The following is a 19135-nucleotide window of genomic DNA, read 5'->3' as shown; positions in this document are numbered from 1 at the left end:
TTTTGCACCTTTTTTTTTCATAAAAAATTTCGATTTTATTTTTTGAGCATTTCTACATGCGCGTCGATCGAGTTTAGTTTATTCAATCGTGGTTCAGCAGAGATTGATCCGTTTTGACCTACAATGGATATGATATCAGGTTCACTTAAGTGACCCAGCAGTATTGGCGGCGGAGGTTTTGCACTCTTCCGAGTGCTCCCCCTCTAGTTTACGACCTGTGGAATGTTTTTCAGATACAGTATATTATTTTAGCATCTATATGCTGTATATTAATCCGCATTAAGCTATCGACGATGCGAATGGAAGTTATAATTACATTTATAATGTCGACAGAACACATCCCCCCATTAATACATGCAAGTCTATGAGAAATTAGACCCCACTTAACATCGTTTCGCTTAACATCGTGTTCTTCTGGAACGCATCTACAACTCTAAGTAAGGTATACTTATGAAAGTAACCTGAGGGGATCATGGGGACTTAATTAAGACAGCCATTTGTATCCTAATGTGCATGTTCAGGATTAGATGTCTTACAATTATCCTCCAATTAGCATTGCCAGAGTCCAGGAAAAGTTACTTACTGTAGTCAACTGTGAAGATTCCACAGGAAACAGGTTCCTTGAACTTTTGGATAAAGTACTGGGCAAAAATGGCTTGAACATAACTCAATGCTTCACTAATGCAACATGTGGAGCAGCAAATATTCAAAGAATAGACAGCAGCTTTTCAACTTTGCTCAACAACAAATTACCAGGACAAATTCATGTTTGAGGTTGCCGCCAAATATTCAGAGTTGTGATTCGTGATGTAACTCGATCACACATTGCTGTGTCTTCATTCTCTTCTCTGTTAAATGGGCCTGCTGTATTTATTTGACAATTGTATAAACTCGGGCAGTTGGTTTAGGATCCTAGGGTCCTGAGTTTGAGCCCCGTTGGCTGCTGAATTAATACCAGGTGGGGTTGATTCAGCCTGTAATCCTTCCGAGGTCGGCTAAATGAGTACCAGTGCACTGGTAGAGGGGCACAGCACCAGCGGCACAGCCGCACTTCCGAGAAATGATCGCTACCCGGAAGCCAAGCTGCCATTTGCAAGAATATAATTGTATAAAAGCTAAGATTATAGGATCAGATCAGTGAAAAAAGCAGTCAACACTGACTACAACCAATTGGCGAATTGGCAAAGACTGTCATCTCCATCTGTCATCAGCCAACTCTCTCTACTCTCCAACCACCCATACCTTACTGATATCTCTCCTCACACAATCCTCCCATCTCAACCACGGTCGACCTCTTTTCCTCCTTCCTTGCCCCCTCAACTTATCCACTCTTTTAATCATTCTCTCTTCCCATATCCGCATCACGTGTTCAGCCCATCTCAGATGGCATTTCACCAATCTCCCTGTCAAGCTAATCTGCATACAAATCTCCTCCCTCAGTTAATCCATCCTCCTTCAATCCACCTTCATCATTCCTGCAATCTTCCTGACCCAGTTCTTACAAACTTACAGCCTCTGTTGTTGTCTCTCTGTCAGTGCCACCGTCTTCAGACCATAAAGGTAGGTCGACATTACACATTACACCAGAACCTTCCCTTTCAATTTCCTTGATATTTTTCTGTCTGCCATTACTCCCTCCATCCTCCTCCATGCACTCACACCCACCTGAATCCTCCTCCCCACTTCTGCCTCAGACTTACCATCCCCGGTCATTGTTCCTCCAATATATTAAAACCTATTTTCTTGTCTTATCTCCTTCCCCTCTAACCTGATATTAATTTATTTTCTCTGCTGCCCAACCCACATCATCTCAGTATTCTCCGTACTCATCTTCAGCCCATGTTTCTCAAATGCCTTCTTCCACTTCCCCAGTACATCCTTAATCTTCTGCCTACTCCACCACAACAGCCAGATCGTCCCCATACAGCATCCTCCCCATATGACCCCTGAAGTTCACTTTCCTGTTTACGAGCTCCATCACCAATGATAAACACAAGTGGGCTGAGGGTGTTTCCCTGCCTCAAATTGATGATCACGAGTAGGGTGAATATACTGGTTCTGGCTCACTTTTCCCCATGTAAATGAATGGGGGATTTTCAGCGATTCATTTTTTTTTTCCCTAAAAATAAACCCCCTTTTTATCCCAAGGTATATTTATTTGTCTCCCCTTTTAACCTGAGGACACTTTTTTTCAAATAACCCATGCAATAAGATAAAGATTTGTCAAAGGTGATTCTAAAGAAATATCTGAAACGTCTAAGCCTCGGGACACTCTTTATCAAATAACCGATGCATATTGTTTATCTCACTCATTGAACCTATAAAGATTTGTTCATTCTCAAATTCCTTCAATAGTTTAATTTTCTTTGCACAATAATCCCCATCTAAAATATTGAAAAACAAAACGTTTGAATCTTTATATTTTTTTAAGATACCCCTTTTGTGCCATTACGAAATGATAAACTTCTCTTAATGATCTCATCTGGCCACCGCCCGAGTTGCAAATCATTTTTGTGTATAAACCACGCCATAAAAAAAGTTTTGTTTCAAATGTTTTCAGTTCGTGCCATGAAAATGAGGAAGTGTTTTTTTGACACGGTCGTGCTGTGAAAATGAGGAAGTGTTTTTGGACAGTCATGCTGTGAAAAAATAGGAACTATTCTGTGAGACAAGGCCTCGTGTTTATATTTTATCTCAGAACACGAACAGGCTTTTAAACATAAGTTTAATCAAAACCATTTTAGGGTATTTTAAGTATGTTTTAAAAATGATTCATACAATTTGAGAATATATCGCCCAGTTATTTTCCAAGCTGTCTCGCCCGAAGCGTCATTTCCTGTGGCCACACCCAATGATTAAGCAATCTCCTCATCGTTGCCTTATAAGTGATTCGCCAGACAAAGTTTCTGCCAGACGGGATTTTCATTTTTACAACTGAGACATGAGCGATCTTTCTTCCACGAACAAAACAGCTCAACACAAAGTTGATAAGCCTGTGTATGGGTTCCTCTTTGAACGATGAAGCAATTGATTATAAATTAAATCGTGATAATTCTGATATATTTTTTTTTTCTTGGCAGGTCCTTGGAAGAAGAGCAGTTTACATATCACGAAGAGGTGCATGAAATTAATGCTCTTATTGAAGAGGTCAATCATCTTAGAAGAGAATTGAAAAACATTTTTAATGACTGACACGACGTCTTATCACGGCCTCTGATCTTTTTGCCATCTTGTACCAATGGTAAAAAAAAAACTGAGACATGGACTCACTCTCTTCCGATGAAGATAACAGCTCACTACAAAGTTGGTAAGTTTGTGAATGGTTTCCTCTTTGAACAATGAAGCAATTGATTATAAATTAAATCGTGATAATGCGAAAATATATATTTTTTCCTGGCAGGTCCTTGGAAGAAGTGGAGTTTACATATCACAATGAGGTGCATCAAATGAATGCTCTTATTGAAGAGGTCAATGATTTTAGAAGAGAATTGAAAAACATTTATAATGACTGGCACGAAGTCTTATCACGGCCTCTGTCTCGAATGAATTAAACCAATGGTGAGACACGTGTGTGTGTGTGTGTGCGTGCGTGCGTGCGTGCGTGCGTGCGTGCGTGCGTGCGTGCGTGCGTGTCTCTTTCCCTGTCTGTTTGTCTCTCTCTATCTCTCCCTGTCTGTCTCTTTGTATCTCTCTCTGTCTGTCTTTCTACCTACCTCTCTCTGTCTGTCTCTCCATCTATACCCTTGACTCATTATTTTATTTTTTTTTCAGCTCGATCACACAACATAAGCTGTTGAAGCAATCTGGTACAACACATGATTTTCTGGAGGTAAATGTTTCTGAATTATTATTTAGTTATTTGTTTATTAATATCACTCTCTCTCTTTGGAATGTCGCCTTATGTTGGTTGCATCATTAGTTTGGACGCGGTTTTGTCAGTACACTGGAATTCATTTTATAGGCCTTGGAAGGATGACAGGCTGAGTCGGCCTCCTGGTGTGTTAATTCAGTGGTCAACGAGGCTTGAACTTATAACCAACACCAGGCTTACTCATATTACCATGTAATTATCTTTATAAAACCTAATTATTATCCACTTTTTGTTTCAAAACAGAATATGGTGTCTGAGTTTCGACATCACAAGACATCTGAAGAAGATTGCTGGGAAAGATAATACATTCTCGCAAATGAATATTTACTATTTTCAATTTTGATTAATTATATTTGTTTTGTTTACAATTACTTGATTTTGAATTTCAAAAAGAGAATCAAGACATGAAGGAGAGGGAGGGGGGGGGGGGGGGGGGGTAGGTGCACCCATCACCCCCTCATCCCACCCTTCCCCTCCCCATGTGTGTGTGTGGGGAAGGGTGGGGGTGGGATGAGGGAGGTGGTGGGTCAAAGGTGGGGCGCACAGGGGGGATGAGGGGGTGGGGCTTGTGTGGGTGGGTCAAAGGTGGGGGCGCACAGGGGGATGAGGGGGTGGGGCTTGTGTGGGTGGGGCGTGTGTGGGCGGGGCGTGTGTGGGCGGGGCGTTTATGTGGGTGGGGCTTGTGTGGGCGGGGCTTCGGTGGGGTTTATGTGGGTGGGCTTCGGTGGGGTTTGTGTGGGCAGGGTTTATGTGGGTGGAGCTTGTGTGGGAGGGGTTCATGTGGGCAGGGTTTATGTGGGTGGGGCTTGTGTGGGCAGGGTTTATGTGGGAGGGGTGAATGTGGATGAGGCTTATGTGGATGAGGTTTGTGTGGATAAATGGATGGGTGGAGAGATGGGTGGATGGGTGGATATTTTTTTAATTAAATAAACGTTGTGTGTGGGGAACGAATTAACTAATCACGAATTATGTGAATATGATGAATATGGGTGGAGCTTGTGTGGGGTTTGTGTATGTGGAGCTTGTGTGGGGTGGAGTTTTTGTGTGGAGCTTGTGGGGGGTTTGTGTGTGGTGTGGTTTGTGTGGGGTTTGTGTGGGGTGGGGTTTGTGTGGAGCTTGTGTGGGGTGGGGTTTGTGTGGAGCTTGTGTGGGGTGGGGTTTATGTGGGTGGGTTTTGTGTGGGCGGAGTCAAAAAGGGGCGGAGTCAAAAAATTTCAATTTATCTTTGTCTTTTGTAATTCCTGTGAATAAAATGAACCTAAAATCTCTTCCCCTTCCAAATCATATATCTTATAAGTCCAAGGAACCGTATCTATTACATCAACAATTTTAAAAAGTTCGTTCGTCCATCGTTTAATATAACCCTTTTCAAAATGAGATTTCCACCTATATATTCTTACGATATCACCAACTTTGAACTTAGGTTTTCTGACATTAATCTCTTTTTCATATTTTAATTTTGTAAATGTTTCTGATGGTTTCATATTTGTTGACGTGTGAACCGTGTCATTGTACTTATCCACAATATCCTGAATAAAAGATGACCATTGTTGTGAACCGAGTTGTGTGAATTTTTTATATAATCTCTCTTTTAAGGTACGATTAAAACGTTCAACAACAACTGCCTTCCCTTCATTAAAGGTACTGTATAATGTAATACTGTTATTTTTTAGAAAATTCATAAATGTCTTGTTATAAAACTCTCTACACTCATCAGTCCACAATTTTTTAGGTTTTCTCTTACTTTTATTAAATATCTGTTGAAAGGCTAACATAAGAGTATTACCTGTTTTGTTTTTTTAATGGTACAACCCATGCGTATCGACTCCTCAAATCAATAACGGTTAAAGCATACTTGTACCCCTTATCATTATTGAGTTCAATCAAATCAGCAGACCAGATATAATCTACTTCCTTGGAATAAACTTTCCTTCTCTGAAACTTTGTGAATATTGGTTTATGTAATTCATCAGCTAATTGCTCTTCAGTCTTAATGACATCATTAGAGCCTATAAGTTTTTTGAATTTCCAAGTCCAAGTTTCAATTTAGCACTGATCATCTTCTTAACAATGAACCGATCAACTTTTTCTCTCAAGGTTGGATTTTGTATCAGAGACAAATTATACAACATTTCTCTATCGGCTTCATGCTTTTCTTCCAACGTTGTGGTATTCCCATAATCAATATCGTGTCTCATGCACAATTCATCAACTCTATTGATGGGTTTACTCCAGGATTTAGGATTGTCTACCTCATCTAATCTTTTATCCAAGTTTGTGCCTGGACCACAGAAAGAATACCCTGGAAGATGTAATTCCCCTGGTATTCCAGTAGTTGTAAATTTACTTCCTGATAAAAACTTTTGTATATCTCCGAGTTTGTGTTTGGAGATAAATTGATTTTTTTTTGAACCACACACCGAACATATACCTTTTTGTATAACCCTGTTATTTTTACTTTTAATAAATGAAATATTTTTAGTATTAGTTTTCTTTTTACATTTGAGACAATAACTCATTTATTTATGTGAAAAATTCCTGCAGAGTGCAAAAACCTTTTTAGTTTCCAACATGCACATTTGAATCTTAATTTTTAAAACATAAAGAATCCTGAGAAATGCCTTCACTCTCTCCTCCATTTATTTAAGAAAAAAAATAAAAATGAAAAACTTGAATTAAAATGAATATCTTGTCGATGTCAATAGTCTTGCAGAAAATATTTCAAATAGACTTGTCAATTCTTTGTTTTCCTCCTCGGTGGGTTGAGTTATTTTCTGTAATACCACCAATCTTTTTTTAATCTCACTGGTTTCCATATTTTGATATTTATTTTGTCTCGCTCTTTCCTCCCTCTCCTTCTCTCTCTCTCCTCCCTCTCCTTCTCTCTCTTCTCCCTCTCCTCCTTCTCTCTCTTCTCCTTTTCCTCCTTCTCTTTCTTCTCCCTCTCCTCTTTCTCTCTCTTCTCCTTTTCCTCCTCTTCCCTCTCTTCTTCAACTCCTTCCTCATCCCTTATTATCCTGGAATCGCTTACACCCCATAGAATATCATACATATATTCATCAGGATTTCTTGTTATTCCTGTATCCAAAATAATTTTTTTTACAACAGGAAACCAATAAAATTTATTTTGAATTTCTAAAAGAGCCTTACTTTTTCTTAACTGTATAATTTTTTTCATTATTTAACATTCTAATTAAATCTAAAGTTGTCGGTTTCTCAACATCAGCATAATGCCAATCTTTTATTGAAAATACCTCATTCTTATGTTGTAGAACATATTTATTAAAATACCGAATACCCTTTTCTTGAAGGTATGCTTGGACACAGAAATGATAATTTTCTTGAAGCCTTCTTGCTGTCATTTATGTATCAGAAATATATGTTAGAATAATATTATGGCACGAAACACCTCCCCATCTTCCCAAAGTTAAATCATTTTGTATTTCCTTACTTATGATATATAATCCTGTTTTTTTCTGTTTTCATGATATAAACAAAGGCAAAACCATTATTATATTTACCCTTATTAAATTCTTTTATTTGTTGTTTACTAATCGTGGCCCCACAAAACTCATTCTCAATACCAAGTGGATAATATTCTTCTTTACGAGACTGATTCAATTGTTCCAGGTCTTCGAGGTTAAATTTAAATGACCAATTATACCCTAAATCATTCATATCATACCCCATTGTTCTATTCTCATACAAACGATACGCCCTTCTTTATAAAAAAAATATTTTAATTCGAACTGTGAATTCTGTATGACCTGGAGATAATATCAACACTTCTGTATCTTTGGAATACACGGCCATTTTATTTAAAGATATATATTGTGATAAATCGCTTAATCTCACCAAGTCATTCGCGTCAGTTGGGCTTGGATAATTTTTTTAATTTATAAGCATTTTTCATGTTAATATTTTTGGTTATATTATATTTATGTCGTTCAGCCTGTGCCTTTGTGTAATAATTTGATAAATCAATATCAAGTTCTTGAGATACACCAAAGATAGAACCATCTTTACCAACATAAGTCATTTATATTAGATTAAAAATAATATCATAAATTTTTTTTATTTTTGTTGAGTTGAAATAACACATATAGACATAATTGACCACAACACTTGGAATTTAATTCTTGGACTTGAAATGTTTGATAAACACCATTCTGTAAGAATTTTATGACTTCAACAGGTGGTGGAAGACCAAAACTATCAAAATAATATTTGTCTTGACTATTAAAAATACAAACCCAATGAGAACCGTTCCCATTATTATCTTCTAAGTTCATAATAATATTCTTTGTATGTTTCGGCACATTTGTTAATTCATCTTTCATACAAATAACCACATTATGAATTTTTAATTTCTTACAATATTTGACAAGTTGTAAATTTGATGTTGTATTCTTTCCAAATTCTTTAAACCACTCATCAATGCTCATTTATTTATTAGAAAGATATAATCCATTACCTCTTTTCGTTAATTTTACACCTGCTTGTGCTATTGAAGAAAGCATATCTCCAACTAACAATCTCGCTTTATCAGGCAGACGTTCAAGTTTTTCAGCAAAATCTACAATTACACCACTTCCACTAATTTGTTTCTCCAACTCTTTGTTATGTCTTTCAAATTCTTTTTGAGCCTGGAGTTGAGCCTTCCTTTCGTTGGCAGTTTTCACCGCTGTTGAAATACCACCCGTCAATGCTCCAACCGCACTTAAACCAGCAAATAAAGGAATTAGAAATGGGAGAAATCCTCCACTCATCTCTTTTATTGAATATTTTTTTTCAACATTGGTTTTGTCATTTTAATTTTAAGTGAGCCAGTGTCATTCAAGATTTTAACCTGTTCTCTTGTGAGCAAAACATCAATTCTTACTGCTCCTTTTCTCTGAATTGTATTAACGTTAATCGTACAAGGCTTTTGATTTTGAACACAAGATGATAGTTTATGAAGATTGATTTGATTAACATATACCCCAGTTGGTACTTTGCCACTCATTTATTTAACAAAAAATTATGTGAGACTAATCATCACACCATTATCTGTATTAATCTGTAATTCTGTTTCTTCCAAAAGCAACCAATATGTATCAACTTCTTCACTCTCTCCTCTTTCAATGTATAGGGAAGTATCCACTCGATTAGACTTTATAGTTTCCTTTTGAGCGCTCAGGTCAAACGCATAGATTGTATACAAACTTTTAAATGCTGTCATATCCAAAATAGGTTCTTTATTTCCATTACTTTCACACACCTTTTGGTAAGACTTGTATGCTTCAGCAAAATCATTTTTTTCCCAATTAATTTCCAATCTATCTCGTGGATAAAATGTTCCATCGAGAGAAACGCAAAGTTGTTTCACCTTAGCATTATCACTCAATGCATTATTCTTGTCAGTCGCAGTATCACCATCTGGCTTTTTAAAAATGATCCACAGATATCATGGCTTTCCTTCCAGAACACCCAAATTCCACGTGTAAGTAGTTTGGTTGAGTTTAACGTGTTGACATCTTCTTTTGAGGTATGATACACTGAGTGGTTTCTTTGAGTGAAGTCTTCTATTCAACATCTCTTCTGTTTTAAGATTAGGAGTATATTCACTGATATACCAACTCATTTCCTCAATTACAAATTTATTCTGATCACCAAAAGCATTACCAACACCAAAAAGCAATCTATTTTCATTATCATTCTTTTGTAGTTGAAATCTAATTTTAAGACCATACAGAACTTTATCATGATCACAAAATCCAAATATACCTTTAAGAGGAACTGCCACAGTAAAACTATTTTCTGCTTTTGTATCATCATTATACACTCCTTTCCTTTGAGTGTATCCAGGGTCTGTGTTTGTTCCCGTTGACATATCAGGAATAAAACTTTCGACAGACCCCTTTCCCATTATATCACTGAATGTATAGAGTGTAAATTTCATCATTTCAGATACAGCAGAGACATAATCAACCGCTTCAACTTCTTGTGTTCCAATATACAAACGCACACTATCAAACATTTTCCAGAAGAAATCATTTACAAGTGTAGCGTTTGTGTTATTCCCAGCTTTAGTGAATTTAAATTTACACAACAAGAAACTTTCGGAGAGATTCAAATAGGTTTGTTGATTATTTATTTCAAAACTTTTTGTACCATTCGTATTCCAGTCTGTTCCAGTTATTGCATTTACCTTGAAGTAATCTTCTTTTTTAGTGGAGTTTGAGATAATAATAGTATCATCCAAATCATAGATACTATCAATTGCTTCCATACTTGTATTTATTTAGGAAAAAAAGATGTTAAAACTTTTGAAACCCTGATCCAAGTATTCAAATTATTTTCTGTCATTCTTGGGGGGACAACTGAGTTTTGCCTTTCTTAATTTCTTTTATTGCTTGTAATTTATGAGATTCCTTCTGGGCATCTTTTATGCTCTTTACAGCACCTGCTACATTTCCCACAGCAGAAGCAGTTGAACCAATTAGATCTTTATGTTTAAGAATAGTTGAACCAATACCCATTAGAGTATCAATTATCCCATCTACTCTAAATTGATGTCCAACACCCCTTTGTCTCTTCGGTTTATAGTATCCTCTACCAAGATACATACCTTCACCCTTGTAGTATGGGGAAAGGAACATCCCATCCCCTGTAATTATTTTATATTTTCCCAACTCGTGTTTCCTCACAATAACCATCATATTTATTTATTGGAAGACTTCACGTAGGTGAATTCTGATGGATATAACTTCTCCATGAAAAGAAATCATACGATTATCTTGGTCGGTTATCCTAAAATTTACTCTGTGTATGGTTTTTCGTGACACAGGGAGATAAACCAAATTTTTAGGTTCCATATTGAATTTATAACCAATTGGGGTTGAGTATGCGCTGAATGAAAATATTGTATTTGTTTTTTTTCCATCATTATAAGCACCATCAATCAAATCACAGTGAATTAACACCGAATTTATTCCTGAGGATATTTGAATGACATTATCACTGGAAAACGTCCCATTAGTTTCAATATTTTTTGAGGAGAAACCCAATAAGTCTGTAAATGAAGTATCAATTGTGAAATCAACCTTGTAGTTATTTTTAACTTTAATCGTTGATTTTGAAGTATGTTTTTGAATGTCTATAACAATATTTTGTGGTTCATCACCCTGTTCTTTCATAAAACGAGCAATTTCGGAAGATATTTGAGAAATCTCATATGCTCCGGGTGAGACCGTTATCGTTTTGTATCCACTTCCAGGATTATAACTAAACTTGTCATTTTTATCAGTTATATTAAATAAGGCATTATAAGTTTCCATGGACAATAAAGATGCCTCATATTCTTTTGTTGGGTCAAGTTGTAGTGGGTATGGGAATGAAGATGTGTGGTCGCTTGTTGTGAAATTAAAACTCAGGATTGTGCTTCTCATCTTATTTAATATGAGATAAAATGTCTTTATATTGAGATTTATTAATTATTTTCATGTTCATCAACTGGTCTAAAATGGCTGATGCTTCATTAAAACAATTGTTATTTCCAGCCTTCTTACTACCTAACAACAATAACAGTCTATTAACTAATTGCGATGGGTCATTTGGAAGAAAACTAATACCTGAACCAAGGATACTTAAAGCCTGAATAATGTGTTTCTCCTTCTCATTTTTCCTACTTTTACTAGAAATACTAACCCTATAATTTAGAGTGTTCAGCAGATCAATATATACTCTATCATCATTATTTTTCATATCCAATGGTTTGTCAATATACTTTGATTCATCCCTCACAGTTGAACCTTGTCTTCCATCTTTTGTGAGAAGAAACATTAATCTCGGAGTTAGTTAAACAGGGGGTTGAGCAGAACCCAAGAACCTTAATTCATCATGAAATATCAATACCTTTTCTTGAACAAGAAGAAATATTGCTGGTTGTTCTGGTGGAATGAGTCGGACTTTAGTTTTTGAATCCGCTGAATATTCATTGTTTTGAAGAGCATTCACAATATAATCAGGGGGTCGATTAATCTCTTCCAGTTGTTGAAATAAACCTTCATCATCATAAACCTTTAATTCTCCTAAATGCTCTCATTCTTCCTCCGTCATTTGATCAAAATCTTTTAACATTTGAAGTTTTTTAGGAGTATATTCTACTGTGGGAACTGTGGAAACATCTTTCATTTTTTCTTGGGAAGTTTTTAAAAGTGGTTTAAAAATTTTCTCTTGTTTTCTTTCAAATGCTTCTTCGCCCGTTAGTTTCTGTCTGCGTTTCTTGTTTATGTCTTCCTGCTGTTTTACAACTTTTGAAAACAACTCTTGATGTTCCTTAAATCTTCTTGCTCTTTCTTTTGCATCCATTTATTTATCGTGAAATATCATTTAATGAATTGTAAAGATCAACAGGGAAATTTTCCTTTTCTTCATCATTCAAGTAGATGTGTTCAAATAAATCCTTTTCTTTAAATATTTCATCAAATTCTTTATTAACATTAATGCGAGTTGTAATTTCTTCTTCACGAATACTTGCATCTCTGCTTTTCATACGTTTGCGTTGAGTTTCTTCATCAACATCAAAACCGAATGATGAAATCTTCACTCCGCTCAGATGTTTAATAATTTGTCTCGTTCCTTCTGGATTAGTTTCTAATATCCCAAGACCACCAGATTTTAGTTTCCTTAACTCACTCTTACAATGTGAATATTTTGTTGTACCAAGAGAAACCTCAAATATTTGACCTTCATTCCTCAATCGCATATGTTCCTCCACTGAAATATAGTGATAATCTTCACCTTTTACTTTGCCAGGTCTTCTTGCTCTAGTTGTTGTTGATACAATGCGTATCACGGGGTGTTTTTTAAGTAAATTTACAATATTCTCATTTGTACTACACAAGAACCTTGATTTATGAACGTTTTTTCCAGAAGCAGATTTACCCACAAGATTTACAATAATAGTTGTCATTTATATATGTAATTGTTTATAAAACAAAAAATATATCCCTTAATATCTCATCTTGTTTCACAACAATATATTTATATTTTTCAGTCGTGTGCTTCATGTAATCCTCAAATTTCTTTTTACTACATGATGTAGAACAATTATCTCTCCAAAAATTATTGATATCTATTGAATTTAACTTGAATAAAATTAAAGTATTAGCATTGTTTCTGATGGAACGACGAGGAAGTTTAAAGTATGATTGACTAAGATAAATACAATTACAAGAAGAATGTCTCCCTCTTGTGTAGTAGCTGTCCATTACCGTTTGGTTTCTCTCATTAACACAATCATCAAAGATAACGAGGTTCTTTTTTGATTTATCCAAATCTTGGGGAGACGGTATATCATCCGTATTATCACTAAGAATACAAGTTATCGGATTTGATTTCTTTTCACATCTCTGTGTATCACAAAATAGTTGAGTTATATCTTCAATGTTATAATCATTTAGGTTTTTTTGAAGTTTAAATAAACCAATTATATCTTCTTTTTGAAGACCAGCATTAAAACCTTGTGAGAGTAGTTGATACTCTGGTTGAAAACTCGACTTTGTGAAAATTATTAAATTATCATAATCTAAAAAGTTGGGAGTGAGGAGCATCTTTAAAAGTAAGCAGGTTTTTCCACATCCACTTGAACCAACTATGAGACATCTTAATGAATTTGGGAGATTTTTATGGTTGTTAAATTTTATCTTATTTTCCCAAATGGGTAAAAAATCATTCATTTATATATTTGGAAAACAGGTTATTTAATTTATTATTGGCTTTTTTAGAAACTCTATATTTTATCCTAAGTTCAGGTTTAATTTCAAGATAATCCATTATTTTATTTATACAATATCTTGTGTTGATATTTCCCTGAAAATTACATCCATGAATAATATATAACAAAAATCCTTTGAACATTTCTCTTATACGTTCAGTTTCTTCCCTTGTAAGGAAAGGTGTGTTATCACCCTCGTACTTTACATTAATTTCTCTAATCAATCTTGTAAAGTAATTCATTTTTGGTGTAAATCTAAAAGAATTATTTTCCTTTTTATATTTTTAATTATCATTAATTAGAAGATAATCACAGAATATACATTGTTTATAGGCTTTTGACTCTGTGTTTAATCCCCGTCTTTCACACGCAGGACAATTCTCAAATTTGTCATATGGAGAATCAGGAAAGTCTAGCATATTTAAAAAGTAAAACTTTACTAAAACTGAAATTCATCTATACTTTCAGTTGTATATTGACTCATATTTAAGAATATTACCATCGATATCGATATACTTTTTTTCATTACCAGATTCAACGACAACATTTTTTATATTAAAGGTAATTTTAAAATGATCGTTAACTACTATTGAACGAAATGTCATTTCACCTGATATATTAACATCCTTGATTTCATCAGGATTTACATCTTCAGGGTTGTTGAAAAAAATACAAATTTCTCCTTGCATATTACAGATGGTCTTATCTTTTCTTTCTAAAGCTTCATCCATAAGGTTTTTGTTTTTTGATACTTTTTCTTGTTTCATTGCTTTTTCTAGTTTTGAATATATTACCAGAAGGAGAGGATAAACTTTTGTAAGAGATACTTTAATTGATGTTCTACCAGGTATACTAAAAGCCCTTCCACTGAAGGAAATTGAAGAACTCATATTATTTACCATAATTGTTTTTATCCAATAGTTGTTATATTTATCTTTGTTCAATTTTACATCCTTGACATATTTCTCAGTATCTTTCACAAATGAAGAGATTGATTGAAACTTGTCTTTTGTGTCTTGAAACATTGTATTTATTAAGTGAAAAAGTTGGAGGATAAAATGGTTTTAAACACAGATTCACCTGTAAAATAAACGAAATTTTCATTAAGAAAATTTTAGTTTAAGCAAAGATTTATTATATAAATATGGTGAATACAACATACTGCGATGTTTGTAATCACAAATATAAACATTATAGAAAACACCTCCGAACCAACAAACACACATTTAATCTATTTCATAAAATATCTCCTCTTGAGTTGGAAAGAAAACATTGTGATATCTGTTCAAAGGATGTTTTGAAGAGAAGTTATCATAAACATCTTCAATCACAAAAACACAAGAAAAATGAGTTTAAAGTAAAGGGAGACTATTATATTGAAAACACTGATGGGGCATTTAAAGGGCATATAAAAATAAGGATTTTTCAATTTGGAGAACCCGGTCCATCATCAATAGCTGAATCAATTGAAATAGTGAAACCTGATGTTGAAAAAGTTATTAAAAAGACATTAAAAGAAATGAAAACTTTAAAGTTTTATATGGGAGTGAAAATGAATATGAAAAGACAAGATGAAGAACAAACTCCTTATATGAGAACAGATCTTCATTTTATAACATCATTTCAAGATTTTTTGAATAGTGGGGTTTATGAAGAACTATCAAAACAAGAGGAGGATGTTGATAATACAGTGGTAGGAAGTGGATTCAATTTTTTAAAAAAATCATCTTTTTAGATATACACATTCTAAAATCAAACCCTCTTAAAGCTTCTTCTTATATTGAATTACCAAAAGAAATAAAACTAAAGAAGGCAGTTGTTAATATTAAGAACAATGATAATAAATGTTTTCTCTGGTCTGTTCTTGCTCACTTTCATCCACCAAAATGTAATTCAGAAAGAGTAAAACAATATATGAAATATGAGAATACCTTGGACATTAAAGATTTTAAATTCCCAATGCCACTCACAGATATTCCTAAATTTGAGAAAAAGAATAATCTTTCTATTAATGTATATGGATTAACGGATACAAACAAAGTTCAAATATTAAAAATTTCAAACTATAAAAATGAAGAAACACACATTGATCTTTTATATTTTAGTGTTGGAAATAATTCACATTACACATACATCAATAATTTATCAAGATTAATCTCTTCTCAGGTATTCAGAACAGCAAACAAAATATATCCTTGTAAGCGATGTCTTAATTCATTTCATACAAAAGAACGATTCGAACAACATTCAAAATATTGTAGTAATCATAAATCAGTTGTAATTACAATGCCTAAACCTGGTGAAAAGATTTCTTTTGAAGATTATAATAAATCTATCATGCACCCATTTGTGATATACGCTGATTTTGAGTGTATCCTTAAAAAGATAAATACTGCTTCTCCTAATCCAAAAGAATCATATACAAATAAATATCAAAAACATATTCCTTGTGGTTTCTGTTATTATGTCAAATCATCTGTTGGAGAAAAGGATAACAAACTTGAACATTATATAAGCATCACAAGAGTTTGTAAAACGATTAGAAAAGGATTGTATAAGACTCACTAAATTAATGAAAGAAACAAATGAACCGATGAAATTAACCAAAGAAGAAAAATTAGAATTTAGAAAGAACAATATCTGTCATATTTGTGAGGGGGAAATTAAGGAGTCTAAAGTTAGGGATCATTGTCATCTTACTGGTAAATATAGAGGTCCCGCTCATTCCTGTTGTAATCTTAATTATAAATTACCTTCTTTTATTCCAGTCTTTCTTCACAACAGCGCCAACTATGATACACATCTATTTATAAATTAACTTTCAAAAACACCAGGGAATATTTCTGCCACAACAAACACAAGTCAAAAGTATATTTCATTTACAAAAATGATATTCACAAAACCTTTAACTCATATTAGGTTTCTAGATTCTTACAAGTTTATGGGAACACCACCAGCCTACCTCGCATCAAATCTAAGCTCCACGGACTCTTTTCCAAATCTTAATTCATTCTTTCCAAAAGAGGAAATTCTCACTAAAGAGGAAATTCAGATTAAAGAGAGAATTCAAAGTAAAGAGGAAATTCTAATTAATGAGAAAATTAATGAAGAAATTCTAACTGAAGATGAAATTCTAATTATAAAGAAAATTCGAACAATGAATGAAATTCTAACTAAAGAGGAAATTCAGATTAAAGATGAAATTCTGATTAAAGAAGGAATTCTCACGAGAGAGGAAATTCAAACAAGGAATGAAATTCAAAGTAAAGAGAAAATTCTTACAAGTAAGGGAATTTATCCTTATGATTATATGGATTCATTTATGAGATTTAAAGAAACACAACTTCCTTCAAAAGAAAGTTTCTATAATAACCTTTATGAAGAAGAGATAAGTGATAAGGAATATAAACACGCACAAGAAATATGGAAAATATTTAAGATAAAGAACCTTGGAGAATATCATGATTTATATCTAAAAACAGATGTTTTATTGTTAGCTGATGTGTTTGAAGCTTTTCGATCACTCTGTCATTATAAAAATTGTTATGGATGAGATCCTGCCCACTATTTCACAGCTCCTGGTTTAGCTTGGAGTGCAATGTTGAAAATGACAAAACAAGATATAGATTTAATCAGTGATGTTGATATGCTTTTGATGATTGAGAAGTCTAAGAGAGGTGGAATATCACAAGTATGTTCAAAAAGATATGCTAAAGCAAATAATAAATATCTTCCAAATTATGAGAGTGAAAAAGATCGTAATTATTTGATGTACTTTGATGCTAATAATTTGTATGGATGGGCAATGTCTCAATCTCTGCCTTTTGGTAAATTAGAGTGGGTGGAAGAAAAGGATTATGAAAAGGTTTTGATGAATATTGTTATTTCTTCTCAAGAGGAATTGAATGACGAAGAAGAAGGTTATTATTTTGAAGTTGATTTGAGGTACCCGAGTGATCTTCATAATAAGCATAAAGACCTTCCTTTTGCATGTGAGAAAGAAACCCCAAAGAAAGAATGGTTCAGTGATTATCATAAAAGTTTTAATATTAAAGGCAAATCAACAGAAAAGTTATTAACAACATTCTATGATAAAGAGGGATATGTTTTGCATCAGAGAAGCTTAAAACAGTTTTTGAGAGAAGGATTGAGAGTAGCTAAAATTCATAGAGTTTTAAAATTTAAACAAAGTCCTTGGGTGAAAAAGTATATTCAATTCAATACAGATATGAGAGCAAATACAAAAGTAAAATTTGAAGGGGACTTTTATAAATTAATGAATAATGCTGTATTTGGAAAGACTATGGAAAATGTTAGAAACAGGCAAAACATTAGATTCGCAACATCTTGGAAAGAAGCTTCGAGATTGATAAATAAACCAAGTTTTGAGAGAGAAGAGGTTTTTTCAGAGAACTTTTCTGCAATTCATATGAAAAAGGAAAGTATTGTAATGGATAAACCAATTTATATTGGAACAGCAGTTCTTGATTTATCAAAGATATTGATGTATGATTATTTGTATAATAACTTAAAGAAAGAGTATGGTGAAAATGTTTCATTGTTTCTGGACACTGATAGTTTTTTCCTCGATATAAAAACTGATGATGTTTTTAAGATATGAAGAAAAATATTGGAGTATATGATACAAGTAATTTCAGCAAGAAGAGTGAGTTATTTTCCAAAAAGAATGAAAAGGTTATTGGTAAGTTTAAGGATGAGTTGGGTGGAAAAGTAATGAGTGAGTTTATTGGATTGAGAGCAAAGGCATATGCTTGTAAGTATGGTGATCAGATTGATAAGAGGTTAAAGGGAATAAAGAAATATGTAATAAAGAAATCAATAACTTTTAGAAATTATTATAATTGTTTGATGAATAAGAAAGAAGAATATAGGAAAATGAATACAATAAGAAGTTATAAACATAACATATATAGTGAAGAAGTAAATAAAAAGGCATTAGGAGCCTTTGATGATAAGAGATTTATTTTAGATAATGGAATAGATTGTGTTCCATATGGATATTGTATGATAGAGTGAATATAATAGATTGTGTTTTAAAGATGGGAAGATGGGTTAGGGTTTTTTAAGGGCTACCGCCACGTTTTTTCGCAATATATAAATGGTCAAACCAAGTATTAATCAAACAAAAGAGTGGAGAAAATCTCAGTCTTGGTATATAAATGGAAAACATAATGAATGTGAAAAATATCAAATAAGTCTTTTTGAAAAAATAACTAAAACAAAGGTAAATAAAACAAATAAGCGAATCAATTTAAAAAGTAGTAAGTTAGAGGATGTAAAGAAAAAAATGAATATCCTTGAATGGACTGAAAACTTTGATGGTTATCAATTGAACAATGAAAAAACAATTTACTATAATCTCAAAATGATATGTGGCTCAGGAGGTGGTCAAACAAGAGCATTAAGAGAAGTTTATCATTTCGTAATGGCACAAAAGGGGTATCTTAAAAAATATTAAGATTCAAAAGTTTTGTTTTTCAATA

At 33.6% G+C, this 19135-nt stretch overlaps 1 protein-coding gene and 1 long non-coding RNA gene across 9 annotated transcripts in view; one reads left to right on the top strand and one right to left on the bottom strand.

The window, feature by feature from the left end:
• LOC147027498 (uncharacterized) overlaps positions 1–19135 on the bottom strand; it is a 504607-nt gene that overhangs the window by 80762 nt on the left and 404710 nt on the right. The gene's annotated exons all lie outside the window — the stretch shown is intronic.
• LOC147027500 (uncharacterized) lies at positions 3538–4172 on the top strand. The gene is made up of 3 exons (XR_015057067.1): positions 3538–3558; positions 3772–3829; positions 4115–4172. It is a non-coding gene; the product is annotated as an uncharacterized LOC147027500 (long non-coding RNA).

The sequence above is a fragment of the Eptatretus burgeri genome, chromosome 4 (assembly GCF_056783735.1).
Source record: "Eptatretus burgeri isolate ZD-2024b chromosome 4, Ebu_testis_v1, whole genome shotgun sequence".
Lineage (NCBI taxonomy): Eukaryota > Metazoa > Chordata > Myxini > Myxiniformes > Myxinidae > Eptatretus > Eptatretus burgeri.
This window is presented reverse-complemented; position numbering and strand designations above follow the sequence as displayed.